Source organism: Rhinolophus hipposideros, assembly GCF_964194185.1.
Source record: "Rhinolophus hipposideros genome assembly, chromosome: 9".
NCBI classification, from domain to species: Eukaryota; Metazoa; Chordata; class Mammalia; order Chiroptera; family Rhinolophidae; genus Rhinolophus; species Rhinolophus hipposideros.
Window position 1 is genome coordinate 21,692,941 of NC_138055.1, and position 23,608 is coordinate 21,716,548.

The 23,608-nt window shown below is 42.9% G+C and overlaps 1 protein-coding gene across 4 annotated transcripts in view; it reads right to left on the reverse strand.

Annotated features, from left to right (window-relative positions):
* ELK3 (ETS transcription factor ELK3) overlaps positions 1 to 20,969 on the reverse strand; it is a 66,898-nt gene extending 45,929 nt beyond the window's left edge. Inside the window, exons 1-2 of one of the 4 annotated variants that reach the window (XM_081060925.1) lie at positions 19,598 to 19,792; positions 11,103 to 11,262 (exon numbers count right to left, since the gene is read on the reverse strand). The gene's annotated coding sequence lies outside the window, so the exon portion shown is untranslated. Of the gene's footprint in view, positions 1 to 11,102; positions 11,263 to 18,059; positions 18,207 to 19,597; positions 19,992 to 20,898 lie in introns of those variants that run through there. The other 3 variants (XM_081060924.1, XM_081060923.1, XM_081060922.1) reach the window with 3 other exon arrangements.
* Between the last annotated feature and the right edge of the window lie 2,639 nt (positions 20,970 to 23,608).

The window sequence follows — 23,608 nt, forward strand, 5'->3', positions numbered from 1 at the left end:
CATTTCCACTCTCGTTCTGTGTTTTCAACTCTTCCTGTTTTTAAAGAATGCAAAATACATCATTGAATTCATTCTTTCATCTGGATGAAGCCTCAAAGAAAAGGAGGCTGTAGACTGATGATAATGATCGCCCAGATAATTCCCTGGGTGGGGGGCCCTCCTCTATCTACTTGACAGCCATGAGCCCACACAGCAGTCCCGTTAGGTCAAGGGCACTAACCACCAATCCCCAGAGCACACTAACTCAAGCCAGGCCCATCTCCTCTGACCACCGGGGGTCTAATCAACAACCTGCACAAAAATGAAAGCTGCTCTCTCCCCAGGGGTGGGAAACAGGAACAACAGTCATGAAACAGGGTAAAAGCAGTAAAATGTGGTCACCATCCTCATACTCAATCAGACAGTTCGAATAATCAGCGCAATGGGCAGGACAGAGAAGATCAAAAGGCCATCCTATTCCTCCGGAATGGAAGTAATTTATATACACACACGTGAACACACTCATACCCCGGTTCCTTTTAGCACTTAGCATACTGTCTCACAGTGTTAGTCATTCATTAAGCTGTCTTTTCCAATTATAAGAGCCTTAGCTTTGTCTTCTCTGGACATGGTGGGTATTATTTATGAAGTCTTTGCCACATACTAAGCACTTTCCTGTATTATATTATCTCATTTAATTCCCACAACAGCCCTATGAATCAAATAATTACTGTTCCCATTTTGCAGATGAGGCAATTGAGGCCTAACAGTGGAAGAGTAGGGGCCCTGTAGAATAGTCTACTCAATGTTTGGCCAACATACCACTGCAAACTATTGGTCACCAGTCTATGATAACATAGGTATAGAAATCAAAAGTATAGAGAGACTTCTAGTTACAATTTGTCATTGTCACCACATGCAAGTATGGGATCAGCAGGCTCATCTGTCAGCGCAAGCTATAGCCTAGGCAGTCACATGCAATAGGACCACACTAAAAACATGCAATATTCAAGGTTAGCTTTTCTTTTCCTTTCTTTTTTTTTTTAAGGTTAGCTTTTCAACTGTAACCCAAAAGTTACACTGATTCCATTAAAAGATGATTGAAATGTAACCACGTACAATTTTATAGGTTAAATTGTTGGAACTGGCAACTAATGAAGGATTACAGATGAATTTTTTCAATGCAGCAATACTTGCTTCATTTTGGATGAAGGCTAAAAAATTAATATCCTGAGTTTGCTGAAATGTGTTTGAAAATCCCTTCCTCCATTCCTGTCAACATATCTCTGTGAGACTGGCTTCTTTCTGCGTGTAATTAAAACCAAACATAGAAATAGTTTCTATACGTCCTCCCCTACGAGTCCCATTTTTGTTTCCAACCTAAACTTGTTAGTCGGCAGGAAGCTCATTTGCCACCTTAAAAGTGAATATTGATAAATATGGTGTTTGTTTACAGTGTGTTTATGGGCACCTACTATGGGGATTCTCTATTTTACTTAGAACTTTATTGTTTGGTTACCGTTACCGAAGGGCAAAACCACTACCAGGAGTAACAGTGATCTTCTGTATTAATTGTCTTTACACACAATTTCAATGAATATGTAGTTTTTGTACTTATTTTCCCCATTATGTTTATTTGAATTATATTTCTTGAAATACAATTTTATGCCTATTAAATATATAATAAAAAGAAATTGCGGATTGTGTTTTAGAATCTTTTTTATTTTCCTAGTACTTTACTGTAATTCACAAAATTATCCATGATATGTTGGAAACTTTGAAAAATTGGTCCCTTTCTACAGATGGCTTGAGAAGCACTGCTCTCGAATGTTGACTCTGAGTACTGACCTTTGTTTTGCTGGCTGATGTCTCCCCAGCTCTTAGATCAGAGCCAGGTCACCGTAGGCACCCAATAAACATTTGTCAAACAAATGAATGAATACAAAACACTGAGGTCAGAGAGTGCCATGGCTTATGCCCTTCACCACTCTGTACTACAGCCCTCCCCGCCTCCCCTCCCCCCAAAGCATGGAATGTGCCTTAGGATTAACATTAGGCTAGTTGGAGAAGACTTTCTAGAGGAGTGAGCTTGAGCACAGCCTTAATCTAAAGGGTGGGTAACATTTGAAAAGTGTGAGAGGACAGAGACAGACAGTCCCCACAGCAGGCAGGGCAGGGGTGGGGGCAGCAATGGCAAATGGAAAAGCAGGAATCAACGGGGCGGAGGGGGGACCTGGAATGCAACAGACCTGCAATTTATCCAGAGACAACCTCCAGCCTGAGACTGAAGAACAGAAGTTGCCCAGTAGCACGGGTTACAGTGCCCTTTCAAACTCCACCAAACCTCCAGCAGCTGCTGGGCTGACAAGGGCATTCCACCCCACGACCAGCATTGCCTTGTCATCTGGAACCTATACCCTGGGGCAGATTCACAGTGAAGCTAATGCCTCAGGGACCATTGCTTTGCACAAGTCTAGGGGACCGAGTGATTTTGTACTTCTAATTTTGGCGGGGGAGAGGGTGGTTATAAAAGAAGGTTCCCCCGCATTGTTTAAGCTTCAAGCCCCACAAAACCTGGACCTGCCCCTGTAGGAGTCCCTTCTCAGGCTGCCTCTTTTCCTCCTAAAAGCTGCTTTCCTCTTCTTGGAGGCGGGCATTCTTTCTGTCTGCCACAAGGTGGCGCCAGACGACTTAATGTAAGATGGGGCTGCACAGAATCTTTATGCAAAGCATGAGGTTTTTGCTTCCATTCTTAGAAGTCTGAATACTCACTTCTTCCTCTTCCTATTGATGGCAACCTAACACTTGTCTTTAAATGTTCCTGAATTCATTTTTAAAGTTACACTGAGGTGGGAACTGAGGGGGTAGAATTATGATCTTTGATTTTCCAAAGCTTATGTGATACTAAAGAAATCAGCCAACTTAAAAAAGAATTAGAAATAAGAGAGGCCAAGGAAAGGAGAACAACTCCTGTGTAAGAAATAAAGTAGGTGCTCCGTTAAGTACCTGTCTTTTGCTTGTTAAAACTGGCATGGTTAGAGAAATGAGGATGGATCTGAACACTTCATAATTGTTAAGTTCAACTCCTCTGTACTTTTCATTATATGATCAATATCCAAGAGAAAGGGCAGAAAACATTTCATTATATAAAACAAACCCTGTTCTTAGGTCAAGGAATTGTAAAACAGCAAGTTGTATTACTTGAGGTTTACAATAACTCAGCACAGAATAATTTCAAGGCATTAAGTAAATGAGGATAACATTTGGTAACTACGCAGCCCACCCTTGAAATCTTTATCATTTTTGTGAGGTGGAAATAAGATTATTAAAATTTATTTTCAAAAGGCATTTTAATTATTGTCAACCACTGCATTAAAAAATGCTAATCTGTGAGGTCAAGCTCATGTCCCTCAAAGGTCTTTTTATCTGTTAACAAATGTTTGTATTCTCACTCATTCTGTGACTACAGATTGCCCATTTTTTTCTAAAGAGCAAGGTGAACAGGAGCAGAGAGGGAAAGTGGCCACTGCTCAGCCTACTTATTTACCCTTTATAGTTTGCAAAGTTTTGCAAATATAATTTTTCAAATAACTCTTCCATCTAAGAGGAATATTTTTCAGGGGAAATCACTGAAGCCACTGTAATAACAACATAACCATTTACTTTCTTTCTGAAACTGTGTTATCTCTGGGTAAATTAGAAACAACTTTTGGTTCGTCAGTGACTTTTATATGAGAATTTCCTTTGGAAAAGAAAATGGATGGTTATATTAACTCTGGCTGGGAAAGTGTGTTCGAACCATTCTACTTCCTCCCACATGGCGCATATATTCATGCCATTTCCCATCCGACCACACTACCGCATAACCCAAAACCTCTCTTACTCCGAGATGCAAAAGTGCCTCTTCTCACTCTAGGCTGCCTCACATGGGGGGGGGGGGGGTTCCTCTTAGATCCCCAATTTGGCAACATCCCCAAACTTCCTAACATTCCTGGTACAGAGTTTGATCTTCCTGGGCTTGAAGGAGAAGTGGTAACCAATCCACAGGGTAAATAAATAACTGGTTGTCCCAGACGCATAAGTCTATTTTTCTGTATCTCAAAGAAGCAAGTCAATTTGAATGAGATGGCGTATGGGAAAAGCTCATCACAGTGCCCTGTACATGATAAGCCTTCATGATAACGCTTATGTGTTGCCTTCGTTTATGCCTCTGTGAAGCCTTCAACATGGCTTCCACAAATGGAGTTACTACTTAGTATTGTTAGCTATCATTTCATTAGCGTCAACCAGCAATTCCAACACAGCACCTGGCAAACAATGCACATTCAGTGAATGGACAGGGAACCTCAGTTTCCTCAGATTTTCATTTACCACTGAACTTAATTTCTTTACCACTGAGGTGGGGATTGTAATGTCTGTCTTCAGACTCTTCTATAATGTATCAAAGAGCCCAAACACAGAATAATTTTCTCTCTCTTTCTCCCCTCCCCCCCAGGAGAAGGAAGGACTTGTCTACTACTCTAGTGTCTCACTGCCTGGGCCTGCATCTCCCCACATCGGGGAGCCACACAAACACACGGGTGTGTGATCTGTAGTCTTCAACATACACATTTCCATTTACTCTCTTCTCTGAAAGCATCAGACACAATTTTATTGGGTAGTTAAAGGAACACAAGCCTGCTAGATCAAAGCAGCCAACTGGTCACCCAGCCTTCCCAAAGGGAGGCTGTAGTTCATTACAGCCACTCGGTTAACCACATCCACCTCCCTCGTATATCAACATGCCCAGGAAACAGATTTAGAAGTCCTGGGCACTGCAGGGAAAATCTTCCCAGGTAACCAACTGTATTAAAAAGCAGACCATGTGTTGAAAGATGATTAGGGCTGTAAAAATCAGAGGTTCCTACAACCTGGGACAGCCCCCAGATGTCTCCCCATAGAGTCTCACATACAAGAACAAGGTCTGCTGACAATACTTTTTCTTTAAACAGATATGTTGTTCCTTCCCAGACATTTTTGGACTAAAACCCAAACATTCACTTTCTTTGCAACTGTTTTTGTTGTCCGTGTTGTTTGTATCTTAATTCTGGCTTGAAGCACGTCACCCTTCAGTTCTCATACTTGGTTCTCATACTGAACATTCAGCTTCCTCTTCTGCAGGTTGCAGGCAGGAAACTGGAAAATGGGCCACAGGAAACCTGGCCTCCTACATCTGTCCCACTTTGTAATTGCAGCTCTGGTTTCATTTTGCCTTGTGTCAGCTCTGTTTTAACCCTCAACACCACAGCCAAACCCTGCTTTCTAAAAGAACACTTATTCTTATTGCCCAAGAAATCTCATTGAGACTTTTTTTTCCTCCCCAGAGTAATTAGCCCCTTGAATTAAACAGGGAAAAAATACTAAACAATTCTAAGCATTTTTTTTTTAATTCTAAGTACTTTAATGTTAAAAAAAAAAAAAAAAAAGCTAAGCAAATTCTCCTAACAGTAGTCATTTGAATCAAGAGTATGGAACTAAAAAATGATCCATTAGATGTGATAAAGCTACCAATAAGTCCTTAGGAAAAATTCAAGACTATTTCATAATACTGTACACAGCAGAAGTTATTTTAGATAAATATGATTACTAGTGGTCCAAGACTACCGGACAACTTCTGACTTACAAGGCTTTGAAAAATAACATAAGAAAATATGCTGTAATCATACCTCCTTACAATCTCTCTCATTCTGATACTGTCCCAAATTGTTTCTTAACGACATCACTATGTGAAATGGTTGGTTTTACAGTATTTACAGTCAAATACCAACAATCTCATATAGACAACCTACAGCATATAATCACCCCAAGAACAGATACACACGCACATGTATTCATACACAATCACGTCCCCATGGCAGTATCTTCTACCTGTGTTTGGTCGACGAACTCTTAAGAATTTCAAATTTTCTAGGGGGAAAAAAGATATACTCATATAAAAGGTATCTAATTTCAGCAGGGTTTATAAAACCCTAAAGATGATTTATAAATCTCAAACCAAAGAGCCTCATTCTAAAGGAAACGCTAGTTACACTGCCCCCCACCCAACAATACCTTGAGTCCATGGAATCCGCAAGAATAAGGCTCATACCCTCCCCCCAAAAATCCGTTAATTCTTTAAATAGGAGCTTTTCTTTTTTAATGCTAACATTTGATGAGCATTTATTATGTAACAGGCATTGTGCTGAGTGCTTTCTACGCGCTATCTAAATTTACTACGCCACAAGGAAGTCGCGACTTAACAAGGTGAATTAAGACGCTCCGGCCACTGGAGTAGTATGGGCAGAGACTCCTACCCAGGGGCTTCAGGCTACAAAGTCCAGATTCTTAATCACCACACATAACTCCTCTAGCGCACGCTTCGTCTCGCATATGCACACCTCACTGGTACTAAGAGGAAAGTCTCATTTTAACCCAAAGGGCGATACCACATTCCCACTAGGAATCCTATCAGGAAATGTCCTTGTTTGTGTCTGGCTTTGCCTCATCTGTGACTCCAGTGGTTCCAACAGGTTCTGTTGTAAGCAAGAAACTTTGAACCTGTCCTACCACTTCATTTTTAAACTAACTTCCCTTTTCAAAAGATCTGTATATTGGCTTAGCTATGCTCCAGTTTCACCTAACACTAAATAATCGACGCTGGCTCTTGCCAGTGAAGACAAGACGCAAGGACAGGAGCTGTACCTGTGGTAACTTCGCTCCCCCTCCATGGGACAGACACATGCCCCCACTCGGTATTTGCACACAGGACAGCAAAATGAGAGGATGAAAGTCAAAAGTGATCCGGCCTGGCCCCAGGGAGGGGCCCAACACCTGTGAACATTCCACATCACAATGAAACGAATCAGGAGAAAGACTTCACCTGTGGACAGGAACAAGCTTGGAACCCCACTGATTCCACATGACAGTACCTAGTGTGGCACCCAGCACCCATCAGGGGCTCAAAATGTTTCCTTTGAGAACAAACACCTCTGAGGAAGCCCTCTTTCAGGTTTTCAGAGGATCATGACTTGCAAATGAAAAAAAAAAAGCTGTTTTGCACGCAGTAAAACTTACTTAAAATCTTGCTAACTGTCCTTTGAGCTTCAGTGTGATGAGCTCCTCAATTTCTAATGGGTACTTTCCCCCCATACTCCCCTTGATTCTCGTATTTCATAGGCCTCTGAATGGAAAATCTGTTACCTAAATTTTTGTACTTTAATAAAATTTGATCCTGCGCACAAAGGAAAGAGGTCAAACATGTAAATTCTCATCACAGCCCGGGCCTTGAAGAGTTTGGTGATCTCAGGCAGGGATGTCAACTTCTCTACATTTCAACTTCTTTATCTGTAAAACAAGGATATGCCTCACCCTATCCCCCTCTACTCACGAGTGCTACCAAACTAAAAGAACTTTTACGATTAAAACTATTTTGAAAGTAAAAAATCTAAGTTAGCTTTTAGATCAATACATTGTGCAAATGATCTCTATAATAAGAAGGGAATAATGCCTTCAGCTTCAATAAAGCCTCAACAGAGATATTACTAAAATCTGTGTTGTCTTAACATCAGAAAATGTTTATTTGCTTCGGTACTCTGTTAAGATAGTTTTAGGAAATTTGAAACTAAAGGAAATCTTACATGCCACTTCCACTAGAATGAAACTGTCATCTTTCAGATAAACTTGAAAGCTGTTCTGTGCTACATAATAAGTTGGTGCAAGCCAAAAGTATCTACCCAGTATTAGTAAGAACACTTTTGCATGATACAAAATGATGGTGGTTTTTCCACATCCAGAAACTGAAACATTTCCTGCCAGAGCATCCTCCAAACTCTTCTATTGTGTTGAAACTGTAAAATCTTTCTAAATCAGGACTTCCTCCTATTATGCTTTAGAGGCGTCTTTCTGGGAAGGGTAGATCCAAGGCAAAAGGTAGGAATTCCTGCAGCACCACCCAGTGGAAACATTACAAAAAAAAGGCAAGATAAAACAAGTTTAAGAAAATTCTGGTCTTAGCTCTTCTAATTAAAAATCTGGACACTGCTCTTCTTCTATCAATGGCAACCAGCGATATGTTTTGCTTCCCAACGGTGCTCTCCTTCCTCAGGGTGACCCTTAAAGGCCATCCATGTCAATGACAGTCATTGTCACGTCTGCCCTGCCTCTCTCTCACACATGTGCACACTCACTGGGCCAACACCAGGGGCAGGGAGGAATGAATCCCAGGTGAGTCAGGTGTGGGCTGGGACATGATCCCTTCCTCTCAGAAGGATCCCCAAGGGACCCTGGGGACCAGGAAATCTGCACAGCTGTGCTGGAATCCCAGTCGCGCTGCAAGGTCGGGCATTTCCTGACAGAAAGGTAACCATCTGTGCACCTTCCCCTTCCTCTGGCCCACCTCCAACATCTGCACAGCAATTCTACCTCCCCAGTTCCACCCCGGGGAGAGGTACAGAGCCTTTCCACCCCTCATGGCCCGTATCTCCTGTCCCCCTCCCCAAAACTCCCTCCAGTGTGAGCACTGCTTCTGCTCCCCTGGCATACCAAAGCCACGCCAGGTCCCACAGGCTCTCCACAGGTCCATTCGGCTGGTCTCTAGTTCATTTACTGCCCTCATCAGAACATGTCTCTCAAAAAAAAAAAAAACATGTCTCTCATCACCAATGAGTGCCTCTCGTGCATGCACGCCATATCAGACCGCTAACCTGAGGAGCAAGAGGGACCCTGACCCTCTCTCCTTTTAGCTTTCCTTCACAGAAAGCCCTGGCAGTGGCCCGTAGAGGGAGAGAAGCCATATCTTCCCAGAGAAACTGGGTGGGAACTCTCTTGTCCTCTATCAAACTTAAAATAAAAGTACCATTTCCTCCATAATTTCTGGATGGTTAAGTCACTAAAGAAAACTGTCCCCAACATCACCCTTCCTGGAAAACTCATCTTTCCCTCTTTCTGGAATAAATTCACTGAAACCATTTTATATGTCTTTTTTAAATAGCATATATACAAAATGATACTAGTTAGCTGATCTTGACATCGTTTTGACATATATGATCAGTGTTAAAACTTTATAATGTAGCATATTTGAACCGCTAATTTACAAATAGCTAATAGCATTATAAATCCTGTTTTCTGTTCTTTTTCTGAAATTTTACGTGTGCCAAAATATGTTGGCTCCTGGTAATGTCGAGATTTAGCTGGATAATATAGACATTAACTAATCTTTGGGTTCTACTATATATAGCATTCTTGCAAAAACAGTTATGAGTTTCGGGTATGAGTGACATCTTGAGAGCTTTTTCAGAAGCACAAAGAGCTATCTTATAGGGGTGGTTACCTCACAAAGAACTGGACTCTCACAAGGTTCTAGACTCTGGTCACTCCAGCTTTACTGCTTTTCTTTGGTGCTCTTCTCAGCAACACTCTTATATGGTTTAGGAAATGCAAATTCTAGCTATAAACATGTACACATAAATCTGGTGTGATAATATATTCACTTTGGAAGGGATCTATAAAAAACAGTGACTCTGCAGTCTTCAAAATATCATCACCTGCTCATGTGGTGGACATATGTGAGATATTTTAGCTGCATCTAAACTCATGAAGGTAGTAACTACTCCTTTTATATCTTTACTCTCTCCACATGCATATGTTTCTCTTACATTTTTGTACATGGATATCAAGTCTAGCTACATGTGATGATTACAGTGCCAAATGCCGAGCTTCTTTTAAATGTAAACAACTTCTAATAAAGTCTTTTTTAACAGGAAGTAAAAGTATAAGGGAGTTAAGGTAAAATGGCAAGCGAAAGGCAACTCATTTTTCACTGAGAATCAAGCCTGACTTATAGGCGAACTCCATTAAGAGGAACACATTTAAAATGTCTTGGTGTTCCTGTTGAGTACAGTTATTTCTAAGAAAACTGCTGCAAAAGTAGACAGTGAATGATCTCAAAACGAAATAATCTTTTCCCAATGCCTCACACTTAAAACCTATTTTGTCATCAACCCCCAAAATGCACTGAATAAATGAATAAAATGACAAAACAGTCATCTAGTGGAAGATCGATGGTTCATTCATTTGGGTCACGATGTTGTGCACACGTATTTCCTTCAAGAGGCCATCAAAAGCATCTGACGCAAGAGAATAGCTGTTGGTGGCATTAGCATCAAATGTTGGACACGCAGCCCACAGTGTCCTCATGGCCTTGAATCTCCATTGAATCTGCCACCCACTAACCTGGCTCAGTCCTGTTCAAAAAGTCACATACAACTTTTTACTCTACGTACTTGTCCAATAACTGTTCAACATAATTGTATTAACAGCACAAAATTACAGCCAGCTCTGCTTTAGATGATCTTTCCTCCCTTGCTAAAGAAAGTCATTCTATATTCTAATCATCTGGTGGATGTATGATCTTCTAAGTCAAGGTCTTAAAGTCTCTACTTTCCTAAAGACAAATTAGTAGGTCTTAATATTTGGGTTAAAAAAAAAAGACAAAAAGCAAAGGATGTGGCAAAGCCTGGAGGGGGAGGCCGTTGTGGTTCAGCTCTGATTCGAATCAAAGCAGGGAAACACTCATATTTTGTGAGCAGGGAAGCCAGGCTTTTGAGAACCCCAGTACACTTGGATCACTTTGTGTGATTCAAGACATCTAACAGCACATACTTTGGTAATGAATGTAATTCACTTTCAGATATTTTTAACACTCTTCAAAATTACTCACCTTATCCAAGTCTAAATAAATGCAGAATTGAGAATTAGTGCTAAAATGCCTCGATAGGTGCATTAGGCAACATCAAGGAATGTCGAGTGCTACTGACTGAGCGACACTTTTGGTTTTACCTCCACTCTGAAAGACGGAGTCAGCCCATCCACAGGCACGTCCGCCCTCCACTAGATGCTCAGCACATCTCTCTGCCTGGGGTTTAATGAGTTCCAACCCGGACCCAGAATGTCACTTGGAGAATTTGGAGATGTTTGTTCTACAATGCTTTTTTAAAAAAAACAGCAATGCTCTACCATCCAACACCCTCTGCTCTAATTGATCAGTATCTGAGACTTGGAAAACAGGCAAGGGCACTAGCAGAAATCACTTCCCTACCAACACTCACCAACTCTAGATTCCAGGGGATTTCAAAATGCAAGACCATACAAGAAGATTGAGGCGCCGTCTCTCCAGACAGTCTTCCAAATAATGTTACATGTTTTGGTCCACTCTTGAACGTTATCAGGGCGTGGTGAAATTATCAGGAATCTCAGCTTTCTCTTCTCCTAAAAATTATATAATAAAAATCCAAGTTCCCTCCTGAGTTCTCACAGTGAAACAATGATTCTTTGGAGGTGGAGAAGTTTAGCTAACATTCTTTATGCTCCCATCCTCTGTACAGAGTTAGAGCTGGAATCCTACAAGAGAAGAGTGACTCTATAGAGAAGGAGTAAAAACTGGGGTCACATGATTCCCACTCTCTTAGCCTCAGACATACCCGTGGTCACCTACATGTATGGAGGCGCACACACACACACACACACACACACACACATTCTCTCTCTCTCTCTCTCTCTCTCTCTCTCTCTCTCTCTCTCTCTCTCTCTCTCTCTCTCTCTCTCTCTCTCTCTCTCCTCACTGGCTGCCAATGTTTCTCTCTCTTTCAAATGAACTCCACCAGAGCTTACATTTTTGGCTCGAAAAGCAAACCTTCCAAACTACAAAAGGAGATAGTGGGGAAGTTACATTTCCAGTTCACCGAATATTAACCAGAGAAGTGCTCTTCTTAACTGTTAGCGTTAGGAAATTGTTCTAACATCTACATGCCCCCTTCTCTTGCTTACGAGAAGGATGCTCTCCTGAGGATGGTGAGAACTTAACAGGTGCAGATAGTATGAGAGAACTCCTGTAGTTACCCCGAACACATCCTGGAATAAATTCCAGGGCTTGTTTTGTTGTTTTAATCTCTCTCTTCTGACAATTAAGTGCAGGAGAAAAATCTCCTTACTCATACATTCTGGTTAGTCAAGATTTGATTATCAACCTGCCCCCTGGCAAAACTCAGCTGAAACTAACTGCAGATCTGGCCCTCCTCTTCCAAAAAACAATTTAGGTATTTAGCCATTCACCTTTTCATAATCACACAAGCATAGTCTTTTATTATTTTAAAACTCAATCAGAAATGTTCTTTATTAATTACAAAAAGTTACAGACAGAAGCAACATAGCCACGTGTTAGTATAAGTAGGACTTCTAACTGTGAATATTATGGAACTCAGCCCAAGGGAACTATAAAAACTTGATCAATGGAGTCTTGATAAAGGTCTAATGATTGCTGTAAAACGATTAATTTTAACGTGGAAAGAACTTTACAATGAGATTCTTTCAAGCTGTATTATCCTATGAATTACTTCATTATTAACCAACCATTCTTAGTATAACACTGATATCAACAATAGGGCTAAAGTTTGTCCCCTTGGATATTTAACAACCCTAACCTGATTTCTGTACTTCTCCTTCTACTATAAGTCTGGATATAAACTCTGGAAAACGGTATGTTCTCCACAGAGGATCTTCTTGGCTGTCTTTATGGGTTAACCAAGAGATATGCCTGTTATTAATCCAAATAATTTACTGTCTAGGAAAGAGTTGGATTTATGCATGTCAACAAAGTGCTTTGTCAAGTCCAATAGCAAACCGGGCGGAGGTGCGGGCTATACTGACAAGTTTTTCCCCCTTCAGATTGTTTTTAATTCATTGAGTGCCAGGCTTTGTATAAAATGCTGGGATAACTACAACGATGAGAAAAACAGACGCAGGCCCAGAGGGAGCTGGCAGACTGATGTGCACGACAGATGGGAAACCTATCATGACACATATATGCACAGGTATCTCTCACTGTCTGAATCTAATGGATTCCAACGGTTTGGACAGTGAGGAACAATACGGGATATCGTGCTATCAAATCTACTGGGTTGCCGAGTTTTGGAGAAAGAGTATTAATGAACAATAAGGGACATCAGCTCTCTCTCTAGAAATCTGTATCTGAAACTGTTCAGTACCTGTGTTTGGATGGTAAGAATTTGGAGAGGGAGAATTCAGGTAATGAGGAAACATACAAATAAAGCCTATGACAAGGGCTCTGGAGACCCAGGACAGATGACAGTGGGCTAGCTAGTCTGGGGGACCCGCAAAGGCTTCCTCGGGGAAGGGATGGCTGACCTGAGACCTGTAGGATGACTATAAATTGGCTAGGCAAAGCAGAGTGAGGAAAATTGATGGGAGTAGGGGGTAGAGAAAGGAATTTCTAGGAGAGAGGACAGCACTGGGGAACGTCCAGTGGTCAAAGGGGGCATTACACATTTGAGGAACTGAGAAAAGACCCGTGTGGCTGGCCCCACTCACAGCTTGCAGATCACGTTAAGGTCTCTACCCTCGCTGAAGTCACTGAGAGATTTTAAGCAGAGGAGTGACATGGTCAGCTGAGTTTAAAGGACTGCTCTAGCAGAAGGGAATTGGAGGGGCCAGAGGGAACGTGGGACCTGTGAGATACTGCAGTCAAGGATGGAGATCGTTTTCAAAGACTATTGGAAGGAATGAGTAGGGCCTTAACCTGGTGATGAAAACCTTATCTAGGCCTATTCAGCACTCAACCCAGAGGCAGTCATTCATGTCCCCAAGAATGAGGCAGTTGTAGATCATTAGAAATAAGTGGTACTTGTCACAAACCTAAAAAAAGTGACAAAAAGCAAGCACAGCAATTAATACTGACATTACCTCAGCCATTCCTTAACTCAATAAGGTGCCAAAATGGGACACAAAGGGAAATGCATGGGGAACCCCTTTTCCCACCACAAAACAGTTTGTTTAAATTGCTGTGTATGTCTAAAAGTCAGCTGTTTGGGGATGACAGCAAAATTTACATTACACTTTCAAATTTTTTACTCCAAAAAAGTAGTACAATAGAACTTTTGCCTTGAAAGCCTTTCTAATTCCCATTAACCTCCAGTCAGGGAAACTGAGGTCGGGAAGATTAAGTGATATCCTCTCAACACACTTGGTTTTAAGGGAATCTACTTTTTCCTGCAGCATATATATCACTTTTGTTTAGCTTAAGTGATATTAAATAATGCAGAAGGGACTTTTCCTCTTATCGTATGAGAAAATCTATACATTCTCATGATTTTTAACCATGCATATTAAATAAAAATACTGCATTATTTTACCAAGGTGTTCTGGGGTTTAATAACCTCCATGGTAGAATCATGAAATTGCCATAATATAATTTAAAAAAAAAAACAGTCAGGGAATGTTTTGGGGTGATGGAAAAAGTCTCTGCTTGGAGGGAGGGGGCAGGGGTTACACAGGTATACACATTAACATCCAAAATCTGTGCATTTTCATGTATGTAAATTATACCACAACTTTTAAAAAAGCACCAATGGTCTCAGATTCCTTACTCTATTGCTTGCAGTAAAAGACCTCTAACCTAACCTTATCCATCTAAGGGAAAGCATCCGAGAAGTGTGTTTTATACCTAGCCCATCACTCCCAGATTTATGCATGGAAAATTAAGAATTGTTCTTTAGCTTTAAAAATACTTATAATATGTGCTTTAGAACCTTTTTCAGAGCATGTGTGTGATTAAATTCCTTTTAGTGCAATTTGAATTAGAATACATTAGCATAACCACCATCTTAATTTCTTTAATATACAAATAAATTTCATAGCCAAATTATAAAATAATACCATTCAATTCTTAGAATAATAATTACTTTCCAGGAAATGTAAATTAAAACACACAGTCAATGAGCTAATTCCTAGTGGCAATTCCAACCAAATTCCAATTTACTGAAATGGCCAGTTCAAAGTATATTTTTAAAGTGCTGACATATATGTAAGTTTCCAGTAATGGATGAAAGGCCATTTTTATTTTGCTTGTGGATAGGAGTATGGGGGAGTCAAATTTCTTTACAGGATGATTACTTAAAAAACTGAATGATCTACATTTTTGAAGGCCTTTACGATTTGTTAGCAGAAAGTTAACACGCACACATGCTGACAATTCAATTTACTGGGGCGGCACTAGAGGTAGCAAAACCAGAGTTTTCATGGTCTCACCGCCATGGTTTCAACCCAAAAACTGCATGATTGAGATTCAAACTGGCCATAGGCAAGAGCAACATTGAGCTGAAAATCCATTTAAAACACCAATTTCAAAGTCTGAAAACTCTACTGATATAAAATGAAACAGTACTAAGGAAGAGTTCTCAAAGGGTGCAAGAGGCACCTTCTTTTGAGTTAGATATACAAGTTCAAGGTGCATTTTCAGTTTAACCTAGTTTCTCTTCTTTCATCATTGAACATTCTATTTTGATGTGTAGTGCCCTGGACTTCCTGTTACTACATCTTGATATTCTCCTGCAAATCATGACTCATTCTTAAATCATAGAGAAACTCGTCAAAATCCCAAATTTCACACCACATGAGTTCAGTCTTTCAAGAGGGCAGCATTCTTAGAACATTACTTGGAGTCACAGCGACAAAAACACTGAACAAGTCCATGTAGAAATTGTGTCAATCTACTGTTGAGTCAACACACTTATTAGATCAATAAATACAAGCTCTATGTGTGGTACTTTTGGTCATTGTACTCGTTATTAAAATGTGATATATGATATGTTAAGTGGAAATTAAGTTGCAAAACAGGAAGTAGAGTGTGATTTCAATTAAAAATGTGATGCATGTGCGTCTGTTATGTATACACACACACATGCCTTTTAAAAAAAAAAACAGAAAAATAGACACCAAAATGTTAACAGTGCGATTATGGGAAATGTTTATTTTTTTTTTCTCTGTGGCTGTCTGAATCTTCCTGAGGTAATTCACATTAATATTTTTATATAACAGAGAAAAACCAACTAACCTTTAGAAAATTTTGTCATGCTCGTGTGATCTCAAATGTGTGATAACCAATCTACGAAGGCAAAGAGGAATTATGGATAACTAGGACATAAAAAACTCTTGTCTGTAACATACAGAAAAATCTGACTGGAGTGGGGTCCTTCATTCAAATAACCTGGGCCACTCACGTGTATGTGTAGGTTCAGGCCCTAAAGAAGGGGCAGAAGCCAACTGCCTGCAGCCAGGGCACAGCCTGAAAGGACAGAGAACCAATTTCTTTTAAAGTTTAATGAGGAACCCCAGGTCTGGGAAACACAGAGATGGCTGGATCATTCCCTAGGGCTGCAAAGGAGCAAAGCCGTTAATTAACAAGCTGTAACTCACCGTCAGTGAGAAAAGACTCTACTCCAGGAAGTCACATCCTTGGGTAAGTTTAAGTGCTTTGGGTTTGTCAATTGGTAATGCTTGGCAACGATGTTGGTTTTTGAATCAGACAAATATGTAAATATAATTAGGTAGCACAGAATGCCCAAAATCCAGTATCTGACAGCTAAGAAAGGAATAGTTCAATTTATATGCACTGCCTGGAAGTCCTTTAAAATCAATTTCAGGAAAAGATTCAAGTTCCAAAAAGTTATTACAAATATAAATTTCAATACATGATCTCAGAGTTACATTTACTGTATACTAGAAGTTTTGAATTATTAGTATTTTTTTAAATAAGAAAAAGAGGAGGTCTTTAGTAAAATGTTTAGGGAACTTCAAAATTCAAATGGGGCTGAAAAAAATCACTGCTCTCCCATACCTGGGCTATTGCCATTCTATCTAAAAAGCATTAGTACCAAGTGAGTGAGGTTCAGAAAAGTCTACTTCAGCTCACAAAGGTACACCATCGCAATGCCATCATTTAAATGTCATGCTATTGGACATTACAGACCAAAAAGAGAGAAATGGAGAAAAAAATTCATGCATACTGTATTATACATGTGGCAGAAAAGTGTAACTGATAACTTTTAAATGTCCTATTCATTGAATGAATGCAGGTAAAGGAGTTACCATCATTAATGTAAACAAGAGTTGCTCAATCTGGACACTACTGACTTTGGGGGCTGGAAAATTATTTGGGGGGGGGGCTGTCCTATGCAATGTTGGATGTGCAGCAGCGTCCCTGACCTCTACCCACTAGATGCCAATGGCATCCCCTCCGGTTACGACAACCAAAATGTCTCCAGATACTGTCAAACGCCCCCTGGGAAGTACAATTACTCCCAGGTAAGAAATAAGCCAAATAATAACTTACTAGAATGAAGACTTCTAATTACCTCCTTTTTATTTTGAAGGAAATGTCGTCTTGAGAGGAGAACATTTCCAACCTCCCTCCTTAAGGAATGCTCATGCAGAATGCTGTTAGTTTGCAAAGCTTTTTTTCTTATTTATTGTTAAGTTCTATGATCCTACTCATAGCTTTCAATGCAGTAATTTGTTGAGCATCTACTCTGTGCCAGGCACAGTGGTAGGGACATCCCGTACTCATGTCCACTGACTCACACCCTGGTAGGGCTGGTTGGGCTGTTTTCAGGACACTTATTGCCACCATAAAGAAATACCAACACCTTACAAACCCTCAAGAGAGAAGCATGCCCTTGTCAATAAAGGAGCCCTACAGTTCCAATCAGGGTCCTTCAAATTCTTTACCCTTTTTATCAACTATACATTTCCATCATTTAAAGGTGTGTTAAAAAAAAAAAAAAAGCCAGATGATTCTTGCTGTATTTGGCATAGAGAGACCAGCAGGGGTTTTTGCAGGCAGGATCATTACTGGAAACTCTAAAAACACTTATGGACAGTATTCTTAACTGTCTGACCCACGTGCCCTAACACAATTTGTAATTTTATAATCCCCATAAATTGAAACTCATAACTGACCTTTCCCAAATAAATGTGTGTCACGGAGAGAGAAAAGGGAGAGAGATCAGAGGGTATTTTGCTTGGCGAGAAGGCAATGAGACTCAGAAATCGATTTGAGCTCATTAAATAGATGCCTGGAACATGCTTGGCTTCTCATCTCTCCAACCCCCCCCCGCAACAAAGACTGAAGCACAGACGCCAGAGGATGGGTGTGTTGAGCTGCGTGGGCAATAGAAACTTCACACACACACACACAACTGGGAAAGAAAAACCTGTAAGTCCGAAATCCAAAATGGCCCAAGTGACTTCCAAGTTTTCAAGACGCTACCCTGAAAAGGTACGTCTGGCGACTGCACCTCGAAGTAAATAAAGCCGTAACTTTTCTCCCTCTCCGGCTCAGTGCTCGCCCGGCTGACAGTGGCTGCACAAAACCCCTCCTGTGCCGAGCAGCGGAAACTCCTAATGAGATTAGTTGGTGTGTGTGCAGACATTACTTAGCAATGACTAAAGGGGCTCTCTCTTCCTGCAGCAGCCAGTGGAAAATTCAGGGAACTTTTTCCCCCTGCAGCAGCAGAATCCCTTTAACCCTCTCCCCAGCCAACTCCAAAAACAACTCAGCCTACCCCAGCCCCCCTCTCCCAGATGGGGTGATGGGGGAAGTTAAAGACTGGCCAGAGGCTCCAAAAGCGGGAGGGGGCCGGAGGGGAAGGGGCGGGGGACCCCTCCAACACTACAAAGGAAACTGTAAAAGGCACAAATACATAAACCTGAGAAGGAGCAAACCACAGTTTCTTTGTGAGCTCCTCTAGTGAGTCATTTTCAAGATGCTGTCTGCTGCCAGTTTCAAAGCGGAAGCGCATGGCAATTAGTCTTGCAGTTTCCAGACAAGCCAGAAACTCTCCCGACACTCGTTTTATTTTTTTTTTCCAAAAAAGCCCCTTTTGCAGTTTCTGAAATAACATTTCTTGTTCCCACCCCCACCCGCCGCCTAACTGCAGCTTGTCCTCAGGATGATTCAGTTCAGAAAACATAACAAAACCGAGACCTTTTTTTTAACCCTCCAAAAATTTAATTTTCCCCCTCCCCAAAAGGTTACAGTAGCATTACAGGCCAACAGTCCGTTGGAAGCTGAAGAGCCCCTTCCTAAAGAGCTGGGAGCGCCAACACCATCTCCTGCCGGGTCCTTCTCCAAAACCGTGTCCAGCAAAGACTCCGCTGGCTTTTAAAGGTCCGGCTGGGCGTGCGCCTGGGGCAGTGACCCGTATGGGGGTCACCTGCCGAGCGAGTGGATGCGGCCCCCAGTCCCGGGTCTTCGCTCTACACGCCCTCCGCCGCCCTCTCCAACCCCGTCTCCCTCCCAGAATCCGAGCATCGGTGCCCACTGCCACCCCCAAATGGCAGAGGGGAGCCCCAAAGGGCAGGTCAGCGGTGGTCCAGCCTCCAGCCACGCAGCCTGCTCCAGTCACCGTTCTTCCCAGGGACCCCAAGTCTCACCGTCCCCCACTCCCCACGCGCGCCCCTCCTCTGGACTTGCAGCGAAGCCCCAGGTGGGGTGCTGCCAGAGCAGGGTCGCCGCAGCCCCCAGTCCGGCGCGCAGACGGACAAGAAGCTCCCGCTGGGTGGGCGGCGGCGCGGACGCAGGAGCATCGCAGCTGTGCCCCCTCCCCACTGCCGCCCCCAGCCCAGGCCCGCAGCCCATCCCGCGGCGCCCACCGCCCCACCCCCACCAAGCCAAAGAAAAGAAAGAAAAAAACACCCCCAACGAAACTTTGCAACTGTCCCAGCAACAGGCAGAAGCCTTGCTACCTACCCAGATGTGGGGGAGCTTTCAAGATTCTTCTTCGGGGGAATTTCTAGGAGGAACCGGGCGAAAGCCCCCGACTTTCCATGCTGACAGGCTTCTGCAGACGGTCTGTTGCTCTTGTAATGAGATCCTGATTTTTTCCCCCTTTTTTTCTTTCTCTCGCTCCTCTTTTTTTTTTTTTTTTTTCCCTCTGGTGTGTGTGAGAGCAGGAAGTTGGAGCAGTCAGGCCGAGCCGGCTCACTTCCTTTACTGCATTATTCCCCAGGCGGTGTGCAGTCTGTGTAAACAGGCTTTTCCGCCCCGCGCCGCGCTCCCCGGCCGCGGCTGTGCGCCGGGGCTGGACGCCCAGGCCCGCGCATACTCCGCCGCCTCGGCCCCGCGCGCTCGCCTGCACCGCGCCGCGCGCCCCCGCGCCCCCCGCCCGCTGCGCGCCCCGCTTCCTGCTCGGCCACCCCAGGGGAGGAGCCACCAGACCCTATGCTACTCCTAGCGGCCGCAGCCCCTCCCACGGGGGGGCGGGGGTGCAACTCGGCCCAAAACCCAGAGGAGCCACCCTCGACGCGCAGGGGGATAACCCCCGGTTTCGGCGGAACTTGGGATCCCTCGTCTGTCCCCGGGGGTCCCTGCGCTGGGCACTGCAGTAGGGTCAAGCCCTGCCCAGTTGGCTTAGGTGGGGAGGCACGAAGTGGGGAGGCCGCTGGACTTGCTGTGTTCTGTCCGCTGGGATGGAAGAGCTGTGGTGCAGGGGGCCCACGGGAGTGGGGTTCAGGGTTTGGTTACTTTGGGCAAAGGGCTGCTTTGATAGTGGGTGGGGGCGTGATTGTTTAAGTTTGCTTAGGAGAAGATGTTGGAAGTACAGAAAAGGAGGCACGGTATCTGTCGGGATGGACACAGTTCCTGTCTGGGATTTAACAACAACAAAAAAAAGTCAGCCCTCAGAGTAGGGGGCCCACTTTGGGGAAAAGGATGAGACACCATTAACTGGAAGCAGGGATTCTCCAGGAAGAGACCTTTCTGGCCGTTCACTATGGCCTGCGACAAGTCCACCCTTTCCTGCCCGCTAAGGAGCTCCGGAGGGAAATGAGAGGCGACCACGGGGCCGAGTGATTGAGGCTTTGGAGGGAGGCACTGTGGTTTCAAAACTGGACTCCACGCGCAGTATCCTTCAGGGACAGCCCACCTCACAGAGCTCAGGCCAGGCTCTAACAGGCGAACTTGTCCACTGCCCTGAGGCTGAGAGAAGGGAAGAGGATGCCCGTGGAAGAGTCCTTCACCCCCAGCCCTGTGCTCCAACCCCAAGAGCTTACCTTCTGGAGCCCTCCATTTCCATGCCTTCACTCCTTAGCAGCGCAGGCCGTGTTTCTTAAACTTGGCATGCACCAGTATCACGTGGGAGTCTTGTTAAAACACTGGTTGCCTGGCCTCAACCACCTGAGTTTCAGATTCAGTAGGTGTGGGGACGATTTCAGCCCAGGCTAATGTGTGAATCACCGGGGGAGGTTTTGAAGACTATCATCTCCATACACAAACCAAACCAATTAAATCAAGATTCCCTGGGGGCAGGGCAAGAACCCTTTCTAAAGGACCTCATTTTAAGACTTCTTCCACTTGTTTGTTTACCTTTGAAATCTTTCCGGAAGATTATTTGTTTACCAACTGTGGACCTCCAAAGGGCAGGGCTGTATTTTGTGTCTAGTTAGTACCAGCCCCTCACCCACAATGCACCTGTCACAGCACCTGACTCAAAAGACTGTCCAGTTCCCAGCATTTGCTTTTTAGGCTGCTGTGGGTATTTCCCTGAGAGGTGGAACAAGACCCACCAGACCTGTGAGAAGGGTGGAAAAACCTGGGGTGTAGGGGGTGGGGCAAGGTAGGAGAGTAGAGCAGAAGAAAAAGGTATGGGGAAGAGGGCTGTTTATCAATCCCTGATTTTCCACAGCTAATTTTCCATGTTAGGGATTATCCTTTTAATCCCTAGTGGGTTTCTCTTGTCATTCAGCAGAGCTCACTCTGTGTCCCTGTATGATCCAGCTAGCTATGGACTAGGAGAACGTAAACTTTTTATCAGAGGGAAAAAAATCTCATACACACAATAACGTTGCTTTATTTTTGAAAGTACATGACAAAGCCAAGGATAAGTGTATTTTAAAATAGTGGCTTTAACACTTTTCATTGTTTTTTTTTTTCCTGACAAATCTTTGTAGAATCTTAATACGTAAGAGAGAAAAGGTATACATGTTTTCATCAGGCTGTTTAATTGTTTTGAAGAAATGCCTTCTTGTCTAAAGCACTTCTGCAACACTTATGGGTGGCCCTAGCAATTCCCAGACCAAATGAAGACCTCTTAAGTTTTCCTGGTGTTTTACACCTCTACTCCCAGCTCTTCATATGAATGAGCAATTCAGAGCTGACTCATGGCATAGAAATAACTTTTACTTTTAGGTGTTGGCAGCTTCTGTCCTTCACATTCTAAGGGAAAACTGCTGTCTTAGCTCGAACTGCTATAATACCATAGACTGGGCAACTTATACAACAGACATTTATTTCTTACAGTTCTGGAGGCTGGGAAGTGCAAGACCAAGGTGTCAATAGATTTGGTTCTTGGTAAGGAGCCTCTTCCTGCCTTGTAGATGGCCACCTCTCATGGTGTCCCCACATGGCCTTTCCTCAGTACACACAAGTGGGTGGAGAGAGAGAGAGACGAAGCAAGCTCTCTAGTGTCACTTCTTATAAAGGGCACTAATCCCACCAAATGAGCACCTCCCTTATCTACACCAAATTACCTCCCAAAGCCCCCATCTCCTAATACCGTCACATGGGGGTTAGGGCTTCAATGTGAATTTTGGGGAGACACAAACATTGTCCATAATAATTGCTATTTGTTTTCCATGCTTTTATTTCCCACTATCCATAAGCAGCCAAGAGGCATGGCATTTAGGATTGTATGACCCACACTCTTCTTTCTATGCTTTTGTTGTAAAACAGAAAGGAGTTAGGAATTTATGGATTATAAGTAAGATTTCTTCTGCAGCCTTTTATAGCAGGTGATAGGGACTAGCATCATTCATTTCTGCTGGTCAAAAGACAGCGAGGCTCTCTCAGCTTTGATAAGAACAGCAGAGACCTTTCCAGAGATTGGAGTTAGTGCAATGTGACAGAGAATGCTCGGAATCGGGTGGAGGATGGTCAGCCCAACTAAACCCTATGGATGAAGAGCGGTGGAGGGCTGGGTCTCCAGAAGAAAATCCAACCCCTGGTTCCAAAAGAAGGAGCATATTAGTGAGCTTTGACTGGAATAATACTATGTAAGACACATCCCTCAACACTCAGTGGTTTACAACAACAAATGGGGCTGGATTGGCTGAATTCAAGTCTGCTTCACATATTTTCTCGTTCAGGAACCCAGGCTAAAGGAACAGACTCGACTTGGCGCAGGTGGTTCTCTAGGAGGGCAGGAACTCAAGAGAAGGGAGAGGAGACACATGATGCCTCTTAAAACCTCTGCTTAGGACTAGCACACTCTCAGTTCGAGAGGGGAACTGAGTCCATTGGGGAAAGCAGTTATATGACATACTTTCAAGTCAATGGGACAGGGAGAAGGACAGGGGAAGGGAGGGAGGGAGACTTCTGAACAAATAATACAAGACAAAATGGATGCTGGGTATACAAAACACATCTCTCAGTTCCCTCATGATTTAACATTCTACAATGTACCTCAATATGGGATGCTGTGAAAGCTTAAAAATATATAGATGGTTGAGGAAGCATGATTAAACAGGGCAGGGGGAAAAATGAGTTTTAAAATACATCAAACTAAAATACTCTAGAATACAGCAAAACAGATATGAAACTTAGGAATTGATTGTATTAAACTTATGAACTGATGAGTTTTAGAAATTCAAAAGTAGTTTGCCATCATTACTTTGAGAAGTGCCTCAATATTAGGGGGATATGGGTAGGAGCTGGGAATGGATAGCCAAAGCCTGATGGGAAGGCAGGCCATTCAGTTGCAAAGTA